Source organism: Cebus imitator, unplaced genomic scaffold (assembly GCF_001604975.1).
Source record: "Cebus imitator isolate Cc_AM_T3 unplaced genomic scaffold, Cebus_imitator-1.0 Scaffold92, whole genome shotgun sequence".
Lineage (NCBI taxonomy): Eukaryota > Metazoa > Chordata > Mammalia > Primates > Cebidae > Cebus > Cebus imitator.
The window spans coordinates 4,023,694-4,041,994 of NW_016107407.1; the positions used below are offsets into that span (position 1 = coordinate 4,023,694).

An 18,301-nucleotide genomic window follows, 5' to 3' on the forward strand; every position below is an offset into this window, starting at 1 on the left:
TGTGTGTCTTTGCACGTGAGATGGGTCTCCTGAATACAGCACACTTATGGGTCCTTGATTTTTTATCCACTATGCTGGTCCGTGTTTTTTGATTGCAGCATTTAGCCCATTTACATTTCAGGTTGATATCGTTATGTGTGAATTTGATCCTGCCATTTTGATACTAGCTGGTTGTTTTGCCTGTTAGTTTATGCAGTTTCTTCACTGTGTTGATGGTCTTTACTATTTGGTACGTTTTTGCAGTGGCTGGTACTGGTTGTTCCTTCCCATGTTTAGTATTTCTTTTGGATGCTCCTGCAAGGCAGGCTTAGTGGTGACAAAATCTCTCAGCAGTTGCTTGCCCATAAAGGATTTTATTTCTCCTTTACTTATGAAGCTTAGTTTGGCTGGATATGAAATTCTGGATTGAAAGTTCTTTTCTTTAAGGATGTTGAATATTGGCCCCCACACTCTTCTGGCTTGTAGGGTTTCTGCTGAGAGATCTGCTGTGAGTCTGAAGGGCTTCCCTTTGTGGGTAACCTGACCTTTCTTTCTGGCTGCCCTGAGCATTTTTTCCTTCATTTCAACCCTGGTGAATCTGAGGATTATGTGCCTTGGGGTTGCCCTTCTTGAGGAATATCTTTGTTGTGTTCTCTGTATTTCCTGGATTTGAATGTTGGCCTGCCTTCCTAGGTTGGGGAAGTTCTGGATAATATCATGAAGAATGTTTTCCAGCCTGGATTTATTCTCACCATCATATTCAGGTACACCAACCAAATGTAGATTAGTTCTTTTTACATAATCCCATATTTCTTGGAGAATTTTTTTATTTCTTTTCACTCTTTTTTCTCTAATCTTGTCTTCTTGTTTTATTTCATTGGTTTGGTCTTGATCGATTGAGCTATTCAACTTATGTATGCTTCTCGTGCTGTGTTTTTCAGTTCCATCAAGTCATTTATGTTTTTCTCTAAGTTGGTTATTCTAGTTAGCATTTTGTTTAACCTTCTTCAACGTTCTTAGTTTCTTTGCATTGGATTAGAACATGTTTCTTTAGTTCAGAAAAGTTTATTATAATCCACCTTCTGAAGCCTGCTTCTGTCAATTCATCAGACTCATTCTCCATCCAGTTTTTTCTCTTGCTGGTGAGGAGTTGTGATCCCTTGAAGGAGGAGAGGCATTCTGGTTTTCAGTGATTTCAGCCTTTTTGCACTGGTTTCTCCCCATCTTCGTGGATTTATCTACCTTTGGTCTTTGAAGTTGGTTACTTTTGGATGGGGGTCTCTGAGTGGATGTCTTTCTGTTGATGTTGAAGCTATTTCTTTTTTTTAGTTTTCCTTCTAACAATCAGGCCCCTCTGCTGCAGGACTCCTGGTGGTCCACTCCACACTCTACTTGCCTAGGAATTACCTGTGAGGACTGCAGAATGGTAAGAGTTGCTGCCTGTTCCTTCTGTTCATACCTTTGTCCCAGAAGGGTGCCCAACAGATATCAGCCAGAAGTCTCCTTTATGATGTGCCTCTTTGGATATACAGGGGTCCGGGAGCCACTTGAGGAGGCAGTCTGTCCCTTATCAGAGCTCAAGTGCTGTGCTCGGAGCTCTGTTTTTCTGTTCAGAGCTGCTGGGCAGGGATGTTTAAGTCTGCTGCAGTAGAACTCACAACTGCCTCTTTTCCCATGTCCTCTGTCCCAGGAAGGTGGAGCTTTATTTATAAGTCCCTGATGTGTTGCTTCCTTTTTTCAGAGATGCCCTTCTCAGCAAGAAGGGAGTCTGACAGTCACAGTCTGCCTGCAGAGATGTTGCTGAGCTGCCGTGGGCTCTGTCCAGCTGCTGTGTAAAGGTCCTTGCGGTCTTGTTTACACAAGTAAGGTTAGAACTGCCTCTGTAATGGCAGACGGCCTCAGTAATGGCAGACTGCCTCGGTAATGGTGGATTGCCTGGGTAATGGTGGACTGCTTCAGTAATGATGGACTGCCTAGGTAATGGTAGACTGCCTTGGTAATGGCAGACACCCTTCCCCCCATGGAGCTCGAAGGTCCTGCGTCGAGCTCAAATTGCTGTACTGGCTGCAAAACTTTCAAGCCAGTGCATTTAATATTGCTGGTCCTGTGGGAGTGGGACCTGCTGAGCCAGATCACCTGGCTCCCTGCCTTCAGCCCCCTCTTTTTGAGGGGAATGTGAAGCTCTGTCTTGCAGGTCTTCCAGGTGCCAGTTAAAATGGCTGCCCATATTTGTGTGGGTTTTTGTGCTGGAAACAGTACTTTTCAACCAGTGGGAATCTACTGGTCTGTGGGCCGTAAAGACCATAGGAGAAGTGCAGTATCTGAACCAGAGTGCCAGAGTGGCTGGAGAAGCCCCCTGTGGCCTCCATCGGGTAGGAGGGGGGTCCTCCAGTTTGCTACACTTCCCAGGTGAGGCAGCACCACACCCTGCCTTGGCTTGCCCTCCTTGGGCTACACCTACTGTCCAACTAGTCCTATTGAGATGTACCTGGTACCTTGGTTGGAAATGTGGCAATCACTCACCCTCTATGTCACTCTCTTTGGGAACCATGCTCCAGAGCTGTTCCTATTTGGCCATCTTGGCAGAGCTCCAAATTGTTTATATTTTGTTTCTTTTTATGGCAAAGTAGTATTCCATGGTATATATATACACCACATTTGCTTTATCCACCACATTTTCTTTATCCACTCATTGACTGATAGGCATTTGGGCTGATTCCATATTTTTGCAATGGCAAATTTTACTGCTATAACATGTGTGTGCAAGTATCTTTTTGTATAATGATTTCCTTTTCTCTGGGTAGATACCTAGTAGTGGGATTGCTGGATCAAAGTGTAGATCTACTTTTAGTTTTTAAGCAATCTCCACGCTGTTTTCCATAGTGGTTGTACTAGTTTACATTCCCTCCAACCTTGTAAAAATGTTTCCTTTTCACTACATCCATGCCAACATCTATTATTTTCTGATTATGGCCATTCTTGCAGGAATGAGGTGGTATCACATTGTGATTTTGATTTGCATTTCCCTGATAATTAGTGACATTGAGCATTTTTCCATATGCTTGTTGGCCATTTGCATATACCATGCACATCTTATTTTGTGAATTGTCTATGTATGTCCTTAGCTTGCTTTCTGATGGAATTACTTGTTTTGTTCTTGCTAATTTGTTTCAGTTCCTTATAGATTCTGAATATTAATCCTTTGCCAGATGTACAGATTGTGAGGATTTTCTCCCATGCTGTGGGTTGTCTCTTTACTCAGCTGATTGTTTCTTTTCCTATGCAGAAGCTTTTTAATTTACTTAAGTCCCGTCTATTTACTTTTTTTTTTTTTGCATTTACTTTTAGGTTCTTGGTCATGAAGTCTTTGCCTAAGCCAATGTCTAGAAGGGTTTTTCTGATGTTATCATCTAGAATCTTTATTGTTTCAGGCCTCAGATTTAAGTCTTTGATCCATCTTAAGTTGATTCTTGTATAAAGTGAAAGATGAGGATTGAGGATCCAGTTTCATTGTTGTATATTAGGCTTGCCAACTATCCCAGCACCATTTGTTGAATAGGGTGTCCTTTCCACACTTTATGCTTTACTTTGCTTTGTCAAAGATCAGTTGATTATTTGACTTTATTTCTGGTTCTCCATTCTGTACCATTGGTCTATATACCTATTTTTATACCAGTATCATGCTGTTTTGGTGACTATAGCCTTACAGTATAGTTTGAAGTTGGGTGATGTGATGCCTCCAGATTTCTTTTTGCTTAGTTTTACTTTGTCTATATGGGCTCTTTTTTGGTTCCATATGAATTTTAGAATTGTTTTTTCTAGTTCTGTGAAGAATGATGGTGGTATTTTTATGGGAATTGTACTGAATTTGTAGATTGCTTTTAGCAGTATGGTCATTTGTATCATTTGTGATTTCTTTCAGCAGTGTTTTGTAGTTTTTGTTGTAGTGGTTATTCGTGTCCTTGGTTAAGTATATTCCTATGGTTGGTTGGTTTGTTTGTTTGTCCAGCTATTGTGAAAAGAGTTGAGTTCTTGATTTGATATTCTCAGTTTGCTCACTGTTGGTGTACAGCAGCACTGCTTATTTGTGTATGTTAACTTTGTATCCTGAAACTGCTGAATTTATTCAAAAATGTTCCAGGAGATTTTTGGCTGTTTTAGTTTCTTTCTAGGTATATGATAATATCATCAGCAAACAGTGACAGTTTGGTTTCCTCTTTACCAATCTGGATGCCCTTTATTTTCTTCTCTTGTCTGATTGCTCTGGCTAGGACTTCCAGTATTATGTTGATTAGAAATGGTGAGAGGCATCCTTGTCTTGCTCCAGTTCTCAGGGTGAATGCTTTCAACTTTTCCCCATTCATTATAATGTTGGCTGTGGGTTTGTAATAGATAGCTTTTATTACCTTAATTATGTCCCCTTTATGCCAATTTTGCTGAGGGTTTTAATCATAAAGGGATGCTGGATTTTGTCAAATGTTTCTTCTGCATCTATTGAGATGATCATGTGATTTTAATTCTGTTTATGTGGTGTATGCACATTTATTGACTTGCATTCCTGGCATAAAAACCACTAGATCATGGTGGATTATCTTTTTGATATGCTCTTGGATTTGGTTTGCTAGTATTCCATTGAGGAATTTTGCATCTATGTTGATCAGGGATATTGGCCTGTAGTAGTAGTATTAGTTGTTGTTGTTGTTATGTATTTTTCTGGTTTTGGTATTAGGATGATACTGGCTTCATAGAATTATGTAGGGAGGATTCCCTCTTTCTGTATTATTATTATTACTTTTTGCAATAATGTCAATACAATTGGTACCAATTCTTCGAATGTCAGATAGAGTTCAACTGTGAATCCAATTGGTCCTAAACTTTTTTTTGTTGCAATTTTAAAATTACCATTTCAATCTTGCTACTTGTTATTAGTCTGTTCAGAGATTCTATACCTTCCTAGTTTAATCTAGGGGGATTGTATATGTCCAGGAATTTATCCATCTTCTCTAAGTTTTCTAGTTTATGTGGGTAAATGTGTTCAGAGTAGCCTTGAATAATGTTTTGTATTTCTGTGGTATCAGTTGTAATATCTCCTGTTTTGTTTCTAATTGGGCTTATTTGGGACTTCTTTTCTTGGTTAATCTTGCTAATGGTCTATCAATTTTATTTATCTTTTCAAATAATCAGCTTTTTGTTTCATTTATCTTTTGTATTTTTTTTTTATTCTCATTTAGTTCTACTCTGATCTTTGTTATTTCTTTTCTTCTGCTGGCTTTGGGTTTGGGTTTGGAATGCTCTTGTTTCTTTAGTTCCATGAGGTGTGACCTTAGATTGTCTACTCATGCTCTTTCAGACTTTTTGATTTAGACATTTAATGCTATGAACTTTCCTCTTAGCAATGTTTTTGCTATATTCCAGAGGTTTTGATAGGTTGTGCCACTATTATCGTTCAATTCAAATAATTTTTAAATTTCCATCTTGATTTCACTGTTGATCCAATGAACATTCGGGAGCAGACTATCTGATTTCCATGTATTTACTTGGTTTTGAGGGTTTCTTTTGGAGTTGATTTTTGATTTTATTCCACTGTGGTCTGAGAGAGTACTTGATATAATTTCAGTTTTCTTAAATTTGCTGAGACTATTTTGGGATCTGTTGTATGGTCTACCTTGGAGAATGTTCCATGTGCTGATAAATAGAATGTATATTCTGCATTTCTTGAGTAGAATGTTCTGTAGATATCTGTTAAGTTCATTTGTTGTAGGGTAGAGTTCAAGTTCATTCTTTCTTTGTTGACTTTCTGTCTTGATGACTAGTCTTGTGCTATCAGCGGAGTATTAAAATCCCCCACTATTATTGTGTTATCTCATTTTCTAAGTCTAGTAGTAATTGTTTTTATAAACTTGGTATCTCCAGTTTTAGGTGCATATATATTTAGAATTGTGATATTTTCCTGTTGGACTAGTTCTTTTATCATTCTATAATGTCTCTCTTTGTCATTTTTAACTGCTGTTGCTTTAAGATTTGTTTGTCTGATATAAGAATAGCTACTCCTGCTTGCTTTTGGTGTCCATTTCCACAGAATATCTTTTTCCACACCTTTACCTTAAGTTTATGTGAGTCCTTGTAAGCTTAGTCTCCTGAAGACAACAGAAACTTGGTTGGTGAATTTTTATCTATTCCGCAATTCTGTATCTTTTAAGTGGAGCATTTAGGCCACTTATATTTAATGTTAGTATTGAGATGTGAGGTACTATTTCATTCATTGTACCATTTGCAGTCTGAATATCTTGTTTTTCTTCTCCACTGTGTTAATTGTTATATGGGTCCTGTGAGATTTATGCTTTAAGGAGATTCTATTTTGGTGTATTTTGAGAGTTTGTTTCAAGATTTAGAGCTCCTTTCGGCAGTTTTTGTAGTGCTGGCTAGGTAGTGGCAAATTCAGCATTTGCTGTCTGGAAAAGATTGTACATTTTCTTTCATTTATGAAGCTCAGTTTCAGTGGATACAAAATTTTTGGCTGATAATTGTTTTGTTTAAGGAGGGTAAAAATAGAACCCGAATCCCTTTTAATTTGTAGGGTTTCTGCTGAGATGCCTGCTGTTAATCTGACAGGTTTTCCTTTATAGGTTACCTGATGTTTTTGCCTGACAGGTCTTAGGATTCTTTCCTTCATCTTGACTTTAGATAATCTGATGACTATGTGCCTACATGAAGAGATTTTTGTGATGAATTTGCCAGGTGTTCTTTGAGTTTGTTGTGTTTAGATGTCTAGATCTCTAGCAAGGTTAGAGAAGTTTTTCTTGATTATTCTCTCAAATATGTTTTCCAAACTTTTATATTTATCTTTTTCTCAGGAGCTCCAATTATTGTCAGGTTTAGACTGTTGGATACAATAAGTTGTAAATTTCTCATCAAAGAATCAGTATGTCAGTATATTCAGTTCTTTGTTCTGAATTTTCAAGTTTAACTTCCATGTAGTTTCAGTAAACAACCTTTTCTACTAGTTCTAACCAGTAGTTCTGATCTGTTCCCCTGGTCCTCTGCTCCGTCCTGACTCATCCTGGTTATCTGCTCCACTTACCTCTCTTTCTTGACTCATCCTGGTCGCCTGCTTTGACCTGAGTCACTTCTGGTAAACTGCTCTGATCTGAGTCACCTTTAGTTACTTGTTCCATAACCATTTTTCCTGACAAACCACTCACCCTGCCACTCTGGCTCATACCCCTGCTCTCTTTATAATAGCCACTCAGAATTAGCTTAGACTGTGTGGTATAACCCTAGCCAATAGGGGAGCAACACAGCAGTAGGGGCTGCATCAGGGGATAAGAACCTCTTCCTCTCCCCTGTTCAGGTGTGCCTTGTCATTGCTACATCCATGAGATGCACTCTTCTATAGAAATAAATTGCCTTGCTGAGAGAATTTATATTTGAGTGCTATTTATTTTGAGTCATTGAAATTTTACATATAACAACCTGGTGGCTTGTAAAGGAAAAAACCATTCTTCTCTGGGTGGTTTGAAGTCCTCTCTTGTGAGAAGACTTGTCCTGCTGCCTCATTGCAGCAGCCTTGGGGTAAGGGATCCAGACCCACTTGGCGTGATGAACAAGCCCAGACTCTCAGCAATGAGGAAAAAAAGAAAGTCCTGCAAATACCACAGCAACCAGGAAACTCTGTGCACAGACCAAGGAAAAGATGCTGTGGGAGCTGAGCTGATAAAGTATTTCCCTGGTGGTTGGGACCAAGGTAAGAAAAGCCCCGGGGGGTGGACTTTAAAGTATTCCTTGGTTGGAACATACCAAGGCAAGAAAATCTGCAGTGGGGTGTGAAGTATTCCTTGGTTGGGGTGGCTTGGAGGTTAAAAAGAGGTGAGATATCTCCATTAGAGGGGACTGAACCCCACACAAACCTCCAATAGTAGAGAGGTGAAAATTTTCCAGTAGGGGAAATTGGGCCTCACCCAAAAGGCAAGAAATTTCCAGTAAGAGAAATTGTACCTTACCCCAAAACTATCAAGATGGGAAATACCCCAAGCAAGACAGGGAGCAAGAAGGATAAAAATAGTAACAAGGATATCACCCTTGATAGTCCCCTAGGTTTCATGTTAAAATACTGGAAGGATAATAACATGACTAAACATAAGAAAAGAAACACATGACAAAATACTGCTGTTTCATTTGGGTTCAGCGATCCAGCCTCAAACCCTCAATCTTCTGGCCAAAGTTTGGGTAGAATGAGGATGTAATGTGTCAGCTTCTAATCCAATATGTTAATGATAGAAGTCCAGTGTCTCAAGAAGAACTGGACCATGCTCTTTGTTGTAGGCAGGGACCTATCCCCACCTTTCCCTTAAAAACCAATAGGGAATAATCCAATCTGGTACCTCAAAATGAAAAGTCACAGGAGCCAGTTTCCATGCCTAAAGACTCCAGTTCATGGGATCCCCTAGATTATCTTTCCCTTCTCAGTGTCCCCTGTTCTTCCCATCAGGCAGGCACTACCACCTCAGATCTCATTTTAAATCCTTCCTCTGCTCATATTATCCTTTTTCCTTATAACCCTGACTCCTGGGAATTACCATCCCCTGAGCCTGTTCCCTCCTAACCTAAACAACCCTCTCTAAAAGAACTCCAGCATGAGGTAGAACAATGTAAAGAAGATGTTCAGAATTTCCCATTTTCCTCCACACCTAAAGAGTCAGCCCTGACTCTCTTCCCTTTGAAAGAGGTACCACAAAGAGGGGGAGCCATTGGCTTTGTAAATGTCCCCTTAACCAGTTCAGAGGCCAGAATTCAAAAAAGGAGCTTAAGCCACTACTAAATGACCCTTACGGAGTGGCACATCAAATTGATCAGTTCTTAGGACCTCAGTTACACACTTGGGGCAAGTTAATTTCCATCTTGGGCATCCTCTTTTCAAGGAAAGAAAGGAGTATGGTTCATAGGGCTGCTATGGCAGTTTGGGAACGTGAACATACTCCTGGTCAAAACATTCCTACTGCAGACCAGAAATTTCCCGACACCCTGGTGGGACAATAACAATACAGATCACTGGGAAAACATGCAGGACCTAAGGGAAATGATAATAAAAGGAATTCTGGAATCAGTACCCCCAACCCAAATTTTTTCTAAAGCATTTGATATACAAAAGAAAAAGGATGAAGGGTCTAAGAGTTCCCTAGACAGACTGAGGGAGCAAATGAGGCAATATGTAGGCCTTGATTTGGATGATCCCTTTGGGCAAGGACTATTGAAACTTCAATTTGTCACTAAAAGTTGGCCAGACATTTCAAAAAAATTACAAAAGATAGAAAACTGGGAAGGCTGTCCCCTAAGGGAGCTTCTCAGGGAAGCTCAGAAGGTATATGTGAGGAGAGACAAAGAAAAGCAAAAACAGAAGACAAAACTTATGTTATCCACCTTCCAACAGATGGCTCCAAACCCATGTACTTCTAAACAGAGCTTCCAGAGAGCCACAAACTATAAAGGGTCCAAACCCTCCTTTAAATGACCCCAACCTCCATCTGGAGGACCAAGGCCCTCATTTACCAGATACCCTAAAGAGTATGGGGGAGCAAGATCAAAGAATCCCAGACTAAGAGGGAGGAAGAAGAAGGGAAAGATAGGTGCTATATATGTGGAAGAAAAGGTTACTTCAAGAGAGACTGTCCCAAACTGAGAAAGGAGAAAGAAGCCCTTCCACTCATGACTTTCAGGGAAGAGTGGAGGGGTCACGGGCTCTGTCTCTTTTATCTTGAGTCCCACCAGGAGCCCTTGATAAATTTAGAGGTAAGACCTAAACATGAGTTTATCACCTTTTTAGTTGATTCAGGGGCCACTCATTCCTCTGTTTGTGCCCCCCTGTCTAATGTTGTCTGTTCCTCAGAAGAACTTTTAGTCTCTAAGGTAAAAAGTGAAGGATTTAAAACAAAAATTTTAGAAAGCACAGAAGTCAGATATCGGGATCACTTAGCTCATATTCAGTTCTTGTTAATCCCTGAAGCAGGGACTAAGTTACTGGGGAGGGATTTAATGTTAAAGTTGAGCATAGGTCTACAAGTTAGCCCAAGAGGATCCCTGACCTCATTAAATCTACTCACCACTGCAGGTGAAAAATAATTAATCCTAATGTCTGTTCCAAAGAAGGGAACTGAGGAAACTCTGAGTCCCTCCAATCTACATCAAGCTAAAAACCCCTAGAGAAGTAGTAAGAAGGAAGCAATACCCTATTCCCCTAGAGTGCAGGATAGGGTTGAAACCTATAATTGAAGGCCTTTTTAAATATGGGCTTCTCAAGCCCTGTATGACCTCTTATAACATCCTGATATTGCCAGTCAAGAAATCAGACGGGTCACACCAGCTGGCACAGGACCTTACAGCTATCAACCAAATAGTCCAGACCATCCACGCTGTTGTCCCCAGTCCTTACACCATTCTCAGCAAGATTCCATATAATCATCAATGGTTTACTGTAATTGATTTGAAGGATGCTTTTTGGGCATGTCCCCTGGCTGAAGATAGCTGAGATATATTTGCTTTTGAGTGGGAGGATTACCATTCAGGGTGGAAACAACAATACTGATGGAAAGTCTTGCCCTAAGGGTTCACAGACTCCCCTAATCTTTTTGGCCAAATTTTATAACAAGTATTAGAAAAAGTTGTCATCCCAGAGCAAATATGCCTTCTCCAGTACAATGATCTTATATGTGGTGAAGATATAAAGAAGGTAACTGACTTCTCTACACATATTCTTAATCATCTGCAGTTGGAGGGACTACAAGTCTCAAGAAAGCTTCAGTATGTAGAGCCTGAAGTTAAATATTTAGGCCACTTAATAAGTGCAGACAAGTGAAGAATAGGGCATGAATGAGTTGAGGGAATCATGCCCCTACCCTTGCCTCAAACTAAACAAGAACTCAGGAAATTTTTAGAGTTAGTTGGATACTGCTGCCTATAGATCAACTCATATGCATTACACAGTAAACTGTTTTATCAGAAACTTGCCCATGAGAAGCAGCTGCAAGAAAAGCTCATAACTGCCCCTCTTTTAGCCTTTCCCTTCCTAGAAAAGCCATTCCACCTTTCCATCAATGTGGACAGTGGAGTAGCTTTAGGATTGCTTACTAAAGGGCACGGAGGTCACCAGTAGCCCATGGCCTTCCTAGTAAAGGTCTTAGATCCAGACACTTGTGGATGGCCTCAATGCATCCAATCCATTACTGCTACAGCAATATTATTCAATGAAAGCAGAAAGTTAACCTTTGGAGGAAAATTGACTGTAAACATGCCTCACCGAGTTAAAACTATCTTAAACCAGAAAGCAGGGAGATGGCTTACTCACTCAAGAATCTTAAAGTATGAGGTCATTCTGCTAGAAAAAGATGATTTAACATTAACCACTGATAATTTGCTCAACTGGGAAGGTTTCCTAATAGGGAATCCAAATCTAAGGAGAGGACACACATGTTTAGGTTTCATTGATTACCATACAAAAGTTTGATCAGACCTAGGAGAAACTCCCTTCAGAATAGGATGGCACTTATTCATAGATGGTTCCTTCTGGGTGATTGAGGGAAGAAGACACAATGAGTATTCAGTAATTGATGGAGAAACTCTTGTTGAAATAGAATCAGGAAAATTGCCTAACAGTTGGTCTGCTCAAATGTGTGGGCTGTTTTGCACTCAGCCAAGCCTTAAAGTACTTACAGAACCAGGAAGGAACCATCTATACCAATTCTAAGTATGCCTTTGGAGTGACCCATACATTTTGAAAAATTTGGACTGAATAAGGTCTCATTAATAGTAAAGATCAAGACCTTGTTCACAAGGAGCTAATCATCCAAGTATTGAATAATCTTGAGTTGCCAGAAGAAATAGTTATTGTCCATGTTCTCAGACACCAGAAAAGGCTTTCTTTTGAAAGTCAAGGAAATAACCTAGCAGATGAGACAGCCAAACAGGCCGCTGTTTCTTCTGAAATGCATATTTTTTACTTAACTCCCTACCTCCCTTCTCCTACCATAATCTCCATTTTCTCTTCCACTGAAAAAGAAAAGCTAATAAGAATAGGTGCTGAAGAGAATTCAGAAGGAAAATGGATATTGCCAGACCAGAGAGAAATGTTGTCAAAACCCATTATGAGGAAAATCTTATTCCTAAGGGACCCACTAGGGGCCCCAGGTGTGTGTGATGCAGTTCTCAGAGTTTATGGTTGTATAGGAATTTATACCCTGGCCAAACAGTTACAGATAGTTTCTTCATATGTAAGAAAAAAAATAAACAAACTAGATTACCTCTCAGGGGAAGGAACCCAGGCTTAAGGCGATTCCAAAGTATCCAAGTTGATTACAGAGAAATGCCTCCTATAGGTCATCTAAAATATTTACTAGTGTAGTAGATCACCTCACTCACTGAGTCGAAGCTATCCCCTTTTCAAATGCAACAGCTAATAATGTATTCAAGGCTCTAATTGAAAATATAGTACCCAGGTTTAGACTAATAGAAAATATTGACTCAGACAATGGAACTCATTTCACTGCATACGTCATTAAAAAGTTATCCCAAACATTAGACATTAGATGGGCATACCATACTCCTTGGCACCCACCATCATCAGGGAAAGTAGAAAGAATGAATCAGATTTTAAAGAACCATTTAACTAAATTAGTCTTAGAGACTTGGTTGCCAAGGACCAAGTGCCTTCCCACTGTCCTGCTGAGAATCTGAACTGCCCTATGGAAAGATATTCGTTGTCCTCCTTATGAAATGCTCTACAGATTGCCTTATTTACACTCCATTACTGATATTCCTACCTTCAAAACAAAAGATCAATTCCTTAAAAATTATATACTTGGTCTATCTTCTACTTTCTCTTCTCTTAAAATTAAGAGAAAGTAGTGCCTCTTAGCACAGTCACCACCCCTGGAGTTCCTAGTGCATCAACATCAGCCTGAGGATCACATCCTCATCAAAAGCTGGAAAGGGAAGCTCAAGCTGACCTGAGAAGGACCTTACTTAGTGCTTCTAACTACTGAAACCACAGTCTGTACAGCAGAGAGAGGATGTACCATCACACCTGAGTCAAGAAAGCGCTGCCCCCTCCAGAGGCATGAGCCATATTCCCACAGAAAAACCCTACCAAACTAAAGCTAAGAAAAATTTAACTCTCTTTCATCTATTCTATTATTTTTTCCTCACTCTATTGCTGACCACCTAGCTATTAATGTAACCAAGTCAATTTTGCCTGAAGCTATTACATTTGATGCTTCCCTTGTTATACCTTGTAGAGGCTTGCCAAATCAAAGTGCTTTTCTCCACTTCAGAAAAGCACCTCTGTCCTTTCTGGCTCTCCTCAGACTGGAAATTAGTGAATTGGGACCATTTAGTTGGGAAAGATTTTGATGAAGCCCCTAGCGTCAACCAGAATTCTTGCCCCCATCCCCCGGGATACAGAGCTTTTATGCTGTAATTGGTCCAACATGCTGTGGACCACTAAAGAACAAGGATGGACTGCCCCAACCAGTAGATGTAATTTCCTAAAACCATACCTTCATTTTACTAAAGGAACAGCTTCCCCTATCTGTCGGCTCAAACCCTCAAAGTTCTTCCCCTTCTCTAAGCCAGTTCCCTTCTTTAAGCCAGTTTTATGGTATGGGGGCTGAGAGGTTTCAGGAACGAACCCTATCAGGTCCTTTGAAATACCATTCATTGATCCCCCACTGCCTACACCTTCCCCTAAGCCTACTTCTAAAACCTCTCAGAACGAAAAAATTGTTCCTCTTCCATCTAATGACAAGACCAAGGTAGCTACTGTAAAAGTTAAAGACTTAAAGCAATCTTTGGCAATTGAGACAGTATATCAAGATGCAAATGCCTGGTTGAAATGAATCAAATACTATGTCCGCACATTACACAAAAGCAATTGTTATGCTTGTGGGCATGGCAGGCCAGAGGCTCAGATTGTCCCCTTTCCCCTAGGATGGTCCTCCAGTTGACCAGGCATAGGCTGCATGGTAGCTCTTCCCCAGGATTCTAGAGCCTGGGGTAACAAATCCTGCCAAGTTCTCTCTCTCTCTGCATGGGTTCTAATTAATGTGTGGGATCACTTAATTTCATTCAGAAGACCATTTTTAGTATTTTTATAAAGCAGGTTACCTAGCAACAAATCTCAGAATTTTTAGGACTATCTTTATTTTACCATAATTTTAAAAAGTTAGTTTTGTTCAATATAAGATCCTTAATTGACTGTTTCTTTCTTTCAACACTTTGAATATGCCATCCCATAACTTCTGGACTTCATAGTTTCTGATGCTAAATTAATATCATTGGGCTCCCCTTTTACATATGATTTGTATTTCTCTTCCTGTTTTAAAGACTTTCTCCTTAAAATTTTTTAATAAAATGGGTCTCTGTGTGGATTTCTTTGTGTTTAATATGGTTGGGTTTCACTAAGTTTAAATGTGTAGATTTTCATACATTAAATATTTTCAGTTATTGCTTTTTCAAATATTCTTTTTGCTCTTTTCTCTCTGTTCACCTTCTAGTGTTTCTATTATTGTATTTGTTCTAATTCTTTTATCTTTTGTTTTTGTTTGTGTATGTAGGTTTTGCTTTTGTTTTTGTTTTTTTATTTTCTATTTTTTTAAGATGGAGTCTCCCTCTGTTGCCCAGGCTGGAGTGCAGTGGTGTGATCTTGGTTCACTGTAACTTCCGCCTCCTGGGTTCAGGTGATTCTCCTGCCTCAGCCTCCCAAGTAGCTACAGACACGGGTCATGCTACCACACCAGGCTAATTTTTGTAGTTTTAGTAGGGACAGGGTTTCACGATGTTAGTCAGGCTATTTTTGAACTCGTGACCTCAGGAGATCCACCCACCTCAGCCTCCCAGGTGCTGAGATTATAGGCATGAGCCACCGTGCCTGGCATGATTCCTTTTCCTGAGAGTTCAAATCTACTATTTACACAGTCTAGTGAAGTTTTCTTTGAAATTATTGTACTATTCAAGTCTAGAATTCCCATTTATTCCCTTTGAAAGTAATTCCTCTTTGTTGATATTCTCTAATCGATAAGACATGATTATGAACTGAATTGTGTCTCCTCATAATTCTTATTTGAAGCTTTCACCTCCAATGCAAATATATTTGGAGATAGAGACTTTAAGGAGGTAATTAAGTGGAACTGAAGTCAAAGGGTGGGGGCCCTTTTCCAATGGTACTGTGTCCTTATAAGAAGAGGAAGAGACACCTGAGAGTGCTCTCTCTCTCATGTGTACCTTCTCTCTATCCATCCCCACTCACAGAGAAGAGGCCTTGTAAGTCGGCAGCTGTCTGCCAGTCAGGAGCAGAGGAAACACCAGAAATCAACCTTGGCAGCACTTTGATTTTGGACTTTTTGCCTTCAGAACTGCGAGAAAACCAATTTCTGATGTTTAAGGCACCCAGTGCAGTATTTTGTTCTGGCAGTCTGAGCAGCAAATACACACATTGTCACCATACCCACTTTTATGCTTTAATTATGGTTTCCTCGAATTATCTGAACCTACTTATAATAACTGCCTTGTAGTCTTTGCTAAGTCTAACATCTTGGTCTCCCACAGATTTCTTGTTGCTTACTTTTCTTCCTCCTGTGTTTACTGTTTTTTGAATGGCTCATAGTTTTAAACTAAAAACTGGACATTTTATTTTTATTTATTTATAATGTATTTATATTAAAATTTCAACATTTTTTGATTCGGGGGTACATGTGCAGGCTTGTTACCTGGGCATACGGCATGCTGATGAGGCTCGGTGTATGAATAATCAATCCTATCACCAAGGTAATGAGCATAGTACCCAATAGGTAGTTTTTCACCTCCTGCCCCCCCGCCCCACCTCTCTACCAGTAGTCGTTGGTGTCTATTGTTATCATCTCTGTGTCCATATCTACCCAATGCTTAGCACCCACTTATAAGTGAGGACACACTATATTTGGTTTACTGTCCCCAGGTTAATTTGCATAGGTTATTGGCCTCTGGCTGCATCCATGTTGCTGCAAAGGAGATTTTACCCTTTTATATGGCTACATAGTATTTCATGATATATTTTCTTTATCCAGTCCCCCACTGATGAGCACTTAGGTTGATTCCATGTCTTTGTGATTGTGAACAGGTTGCAATGAACACAGAAGTGCATGTGTCTTTTTGGCAGAATCATTTGTGTTCTTTTGGATACATATCCAGTAATGGGATTGCTGGATAGGATAGTAGTTCTAAGCTCTTTGGGAAATCTCCACACTACTTTCCACAGTGGCTGACCTAATGTACATTCCCACCAATAGTGTATAAGTGTTCCCTTTTCTCCATAGCCTTTCCAGCATCTGTTGTTTTTTGATTTTTAAGAAACAGTCATTCTTACTGGTGTGAGATGGTATCTCACTGTGGTTTTGATTTGCATTTCTCTGATGATTAGTGATATGGAATATTTTTCTTTTTTTTTTTAATTTATTTTATTGCATTTTAGGTTTTGGGGGAAACATTTTTTCATATGTTTGTTTGTAGCTTGTATATCTTCTTTTGAGAAGTGTCTGCTCATGTCTTTTGTTCAGTTTATGATGGGATTGTTTTTTGCTTGTTGAGATGTTTATGTTCCTTACAGATTCTGGATATAGACTTTTGTCAAATCCATAGTTTGTGAACATTTTCTCCCATTATGTCTGTTTACTCTGTTAGTAGTTTCTTTTGCTGTGCAGAAGCTCTTTCATTTAATTAGGTCCCACTTGTCAATTTTTGGTTTCATTCAACTTGCTTTTGAGGTCTTAGTCATAAATTATTTCCCAAGGCCAATGCCCAGAATGGTGTTTCCTAAGTTTTCTTCTAGGATTCTTATAGTTTAAAGTCTTAAATTTAAATTTGTAATCGATCCCGAGTTACTTTTTGTATATGATAAAAGGTAGGGGTCCAGTTTTATCCGCACATGGCTAGCCAGCTATCTCAGTACCATTTATTGCATAGGGAATCATTTCCCCACTGCTTATTTTTGTTGGCTGTCAAAGATCAGATAGCTGTAGGTGTGTGGCTCTCTGGGTTCTCTCTTCTTTTCCATTGGTCTACATGTCTGTTTTAGTATCATATTGTTTTGGTTACTATAGCCTTATAGCATAGTTTGAAGTCAAGTAATGTGATACCACAAGGTTTGTTCTTTTTGCTTATGATTGCTTTGGGTATTCAGGCTCTTTTGTTTGTTTGTTTTTTTGTTGTTGTTCTATATGAATTTTAAAATAAAAACTGGATGTTTTCAAAGATATAGAAAAATCTAGATATTGATTTACTCATTATATTTCAAAGCTTGCTGTTTGCTTTTTAGTGATTTTTTTGAGTATTTTACTATAGTATCTTTCTCCACAACAAGAAGCTTCCAATATTGTTCCTCTGGGATCACTGCTTTTGGCATGCACACTGCCACCTTTGAATGATAGTGATTTGGTTTACTATTCCTGTGTTAGTTAGGCTCTCTTTAACTGCCTCTCTCCCATATTTCTCTACTAAGCTCCCTGCCTCTTTCTGTATGTCACCAAAGATCAAGGAAAAAGATGCCTAACACTGTTATTCCAGAACTAAATTTAGCTGTGTTGTAATCACTGAACGGTGTAACACAACTAAATAACTTTACTGTAGCTGAGATATTATAATTTTACCTTACATTTTTATCAAATACAGAGAATAGGTAGCCAGTAAAAGGACTACCACATTCATAAGTTAGTCTGTGTGCTTTTACAAATTTAAGGCAACTTTCCTGTCTAAGCCAGAAATATAAAATGATAAGAACAGCATTTGTTTCCATTTTTTTCAACTTTCATTTTAAGTTCAGGGGTACAAGTGCAAGTTTGTTACATAGGTAAACTTGTGTCATGGGGTTTTTTTGCACAGATTATTTCATCACCCAAGTATTAAGCCTAGTACCCATTAGTTATTTTTTCTGACCTTGTCCTTCCTCCATCCTCCACTCTCCAAAAGGCCCCAGTGTGTGTTGTTCCCCCTCTACATGCCCATGTGTTTTCATCATTTAGCTCCCATTTATAAGTGAGAACATGAAGTATTTGGTTTACAGTTCCTGTGTTAGTTTGCTAAGGATAATGGCCTCCAGCTCCATCCATGTCCCTGCAAAGAACATAGTCTTGTTTCTTTTTTATGGCTGTATAGTATTCCATGGTGTATATGTACCAAATTTTCTTTATCTAGTCTATTACTGAAGGGCATTTGGGTTGATTTCACATCTTTGCTATTGCGAATAGTGCTGCATTATATAATGATAAAGGTTCAATTCAACAAGAAGATCTAACTATCCCAAATA

General features: G+C 39.2%; 1 protein-coding gene across 1 annotated transcript in view; it reads right to left on the reverse strand.

Moving 5' to 3' along the window:
- LOC108309201 (coiled-coil domain-containing protein 7) overlaps positions 1-18,301 on the reverse strand; it is a 198,629-nt gene that overhangs the window by 36,268 nt on the left and 144,060 nt on the right. The gene's annotated exons all lie outside the window — the stretch shown is intronic.